The following is a 4,429-nucleotide window of genomic DNA, read 5'->3' as shown; positions in this document are numbered from 1 at the left end:
AGAGTGCACATTTGCAGTGTATGAGTTACACAGATTACATGTGAGTGTGCACGTATGTTCTGTATGAGTTACATAGGTTACAGGTGAGTGTACACGTATGCTGTGTATGAGTTACAGGTGAGTGTGCACGTTTGCAGTGTATAAGCTACACAGGTTACAGGTGAGTGTGCACGTTTGCAGTGTATGAGTTACACAGGTTACAGGTGAGTGTGCACATTTGCAGTGTATGAGTTACACCGGTTACAGGTGAGTGTGCACATTTGCAGTGTATGAGTTACACCGGTTACAGGTGAGTGTGCACGTTTGCAGTGTATGAGTTACCCAGGTTACAGGTGAGTGTGCACGTTTGCAGTGTATGAGTTACCCAGGTTACAGGTGAGTGTGCACGTTTGCAGTGTATGATTTACACAGGTTACAGGTGAGTGTGCACGTTTGCAGTGTATGAGTTACACAGGTTACAGGTGAGATACACTGCAAACGTGCACAGAGTTACACAGGTTACAGGTGAGTGTGCACGTTTGCAGTGTGTGAGTTACACAGGTTACAGGTGAGTGTGCACGTTTGCAGTGTGTGAGTTACACAGGTTACAGGTGAGTGTGCACGTTTGCAGTGTATGAGTTACACAGGTTACAGGTGAGTGTACACGTATGCAGTGTATGAGTTACACAGGTTATAGGTGAGTGCACGTTTGCAGTGTATGAGTTACACAGGTTACAGGTGAGTGTGCACGTTTGCAGTGTATGAGTTACACAAGTTACAGGTGAGTTTGCACGTTTGCAGTGTATGAGTTGCACAGGTTACAGGTGAGAGTGTACGTATGCTGTGTATGAGTTGCACAGGTTACAGGTGAGAGTGCACGTATGCTGTGTATGAGTTGCACAGGTTACAGGTGAGAGTGCACGTATGCTGTGTATGAGTTGCACAGGTTACAGGTGAGTATGCACGTTTGTATGAGGTGTTATTATACATTATTTATAAAGTGCCAACATATTCCGCAGAGCTGTCCATAGGTACAATTGATATAAATAAAACAATGACACAATATTTGTAAGAAACAAGACATAATTTGACAAACAAATACAGGAGGAATTGAGAGTCCTATTCCCGTGGGAAATTTACAATCTAGAAGGGTAGGAGGGTGAGAAACAGGAGGTGAGGACTGCAAGGATGAGAATGATGTTATTTTTGAGCAAGTGACTAAAACTTATATACGCTTTATTCTTAAGTGTAGTCAAACTTGGAAATGTTGTAAAGGTAGTAACACACAAACGCAGAAACACACAGACACACTCATACACTGAAACACACACATAAGGATTCACATATAGACACTCTAGCAGACACGCAAAGAAACACACAGACACACTCATACACTGAAACACACACTCACACATAAGGATTCACATATAGAAACTCTAGCAGACACGCAAAGAAACACACATACACACTCAGACACAGACACCCAAACAGACACTCGGCACTTGTTTACATTGACTGACAAGTAATGAGGTAGACTACAGTTTTGTCAAAAAAGGATATTTACCAAACAAAATATGGAGTTCTGATTATCTTTTTGTCAAATAAGATGCCAACTAAATGATGACAACAGCATGCAGTGGCTGAAAGGAAGGGCCCTCAACTGCCTAAACAATAATTTAAAGGTTAAGTGGTGGATTAGTGACTTCCGGAAAGGTCTCATTAGTCTCAAAGTCTGTAGAATGATGTGAATAATTAGTAGTGAGGTCAAAATGTCCTATAAAGGAACAGACAATGGGCGGACACACACAAACTCAAACACAAATTTGCACATACACCCAAGGAAACATTCAGTGAGACAGCTTCAGAAAACACCCAAAGACATACACACACAGAGAGACACCCACAGAAAACACATAAAGGCATACATACACACACACCCTCACAGAGACATCCACAGAAAACTCACAAAGACATGCGCACACACCCTCACAGACATCCACAGAAAAAACACAAAGACATACGCACACACTCTCATAGAGAAATCCACAGAAAATGCACAGACATACGCACACACCCTCACAGAGAAATCCACAGAAAATGCACAGACATACGCACACACCCTCACAGAGAAATCCACAGAAAATGCACAAAGACATATGCACACACCCTCACAGAGAAATCCACAGAAAATGCACAAAGACATATGCACACACCCTCTGTAAGAAACTACAAGTGTGTTTAGTTGTTGTGGATCTCAACTTCAGATTACCTAAATGAGTTTTGTATGCCAGATGTAACAAAGGATACTATGTGAATTAATAACAAAATATCCTGTACTTGGCAATTGTTGTTTATTCTTATTAGCTAGATTATTCCTAGTATGGGAATATCAAAGCTGAAGTAGGAAGTTGAGGAGGCCCTTCTGTGCTGTGGGTCTGGTACTAAAGAGGCTGTGCCTGAAATGAGCCTGTGTTGAGGTACCTGATGTACTCCGAAGAGCTTAGGAAGATTGCTCACAAGTCTGATGGAAGGCGTTGAGCCGAGGAGGCTGCAGACTGAGGCGTCTGGGAGGCGGAGTACACAGTGTGATCCTGAATCAGATTGTTGTAGGTTTGTTCGGCATAGTGGGTAAGGTGATCACACCCTCAGTGTGATTAGGTGCGGCGTAGTGCAGTTGCGGCTGTCGTCTGAGGTGTTTAGGTTGCGGAGTTCACAGCATGAAGTAGAGCCGCTAGGTTAGGTGGTTCCTACAATCCTTGAGTAGGTTTGAGCCTGCCAGACAGTGTCGGAGCTTAGGTAAGTAGTTGAACACACAGCGTGTGTCAATTCCTAAAGAGACTTAACGGGAACGGCTGCTTCGGTAAGAAGACCCAAAAATAGTATTTCTGAGTCAGCTGGATACGAGCTGCACTAGAACGATGTGATCTCATACAGCCTAATCTGTAAAATACTGAAGCAGGGAAAAAGGAGTGTGTCAAGTTTAAATAACCTGTGGCTAGAAGGTGAAGGCAAATTTAAAGGAACAGGCTACACAATATGGTGGAATTCCTGACATACCCCCTCCCTCAGGGCAGCTGCCCGCCAGCTGTAAATCTCGGACGGTCTGGGTGTCGTCTATGGAATAAAGATACCAGGTGTGAGGCCTGAACATTAGTTGAGGGTTCCCATGAGTCTTCCTCTGGCTCATAACCCTTCCAACAGATTAGGTATTTCAGCTTTCCCTTTTGAATCCTTGAATCCAGAATAGTGTCCACCTCATAATCTTGATCACAGTCCGATAGGGAATCAGATGAAAGTGCGTGCCCACTGTCCCGCACCTCCTGGTAGCGTTTGAGAAGAGATACATGAAAAGTGGGATGAAGTTGGTAACTGGGTGGTAGATCAAGCGTAACCGCATTGTCGTTGATGATTTTCAGTATCTGGAAGGGTCCGATATAGGTGACGCTGAGTTTCCTACTGGGAGTTCTGAGCTTGATATTCCTAGTAGACAACCAGACCTTGTTTCCCACTTTATACATAGGAGGGGCCCGTCTTTTCATGTCATAGTAGCGTTTTTGGTGTTTTGGTTGTGCGTCAGTGATATTCTCTTTGAGGTGCCGGAAAAGATCCAAAAAGGAATTAGTAGTGTCATCTACTTGCGGACAGGTGGTATAAATCTGTGGATGTAATTGGAACGTGGGGTGAAACCCATAATTCGCAAAAAAGGGAGAAAGATGAGTTGTAGAGTTTTCTGAATTATTGTAGGCATATTCTGCCATAGGTAAGGTTTGTGACCAGTGATTTTGTTGGAAGGAACAATAACATCTGAGGTACTGCTCTAGCCATTGGTTAATTCTTTCTGTTTGGCCGTTGGTCTGGGGGTGGAAGGAAGTACTGTAGCGATGGTCTACTTGCATATTTTTACAAAGTTGTTTCCAAAAACGAGAGGTAAATTGAGTTCCTCTGTCTGAAATGATTGTTTTAGGCATGCCATGTAGTTTTATGATATTGTTGAGGAACAAGTTGGCGGTTTCAGATGAGGTAGGAAGCTTGTGGTAGGGTAAAAAGTGTGCCATTTTCGTGAAGAGGTCGACAATAACTAGTGTTATGATTGTTTGAAGTAGGTAAATCCACTATAAAATCCATACCTATGGTTTGCCAGGGTCGGTCAGGAATTTGGAGAGGCATAAGTAATCCGAAGGGGCGTTTTCTTTCAATTTTGGATACAGGGGAGTCGTGGTAATCCTTGAGAATGGTTAAACGTAATTGTGATGGAATATAAAGTTTGTCTTTGTGGTATAGAAGACCTCTCGGGATATCTGTATCAATACTTTGGCTTTGTCTTAGTTGGTCCGAAATATTTGGCATTAGTTCAATAAATTGCTCCACTGGGATAATAGTGCTGGGTTGGCTTAATGTAAAAGTTTTCTTATCTTTTCTTGATAAGGCATCAGCCTTACCATTGTTGCTT

The sequence above is a fragment of the Bombina bombina genome, chromosome 7 (assembly GCF_027579735.1).
Source record: "Bombina bombina isolate aBomBom1 chromosome 7, aBomBom1.pri, whole genome shotgun sequence".
NCBI lineage: Eukaryota > Metazoa > Chordata > Amphibia > Anura > Bombinatoridae > Bombina > Bombina bombina.
This window is presented reverse-complemented; position numbering follows the sequence as displayed.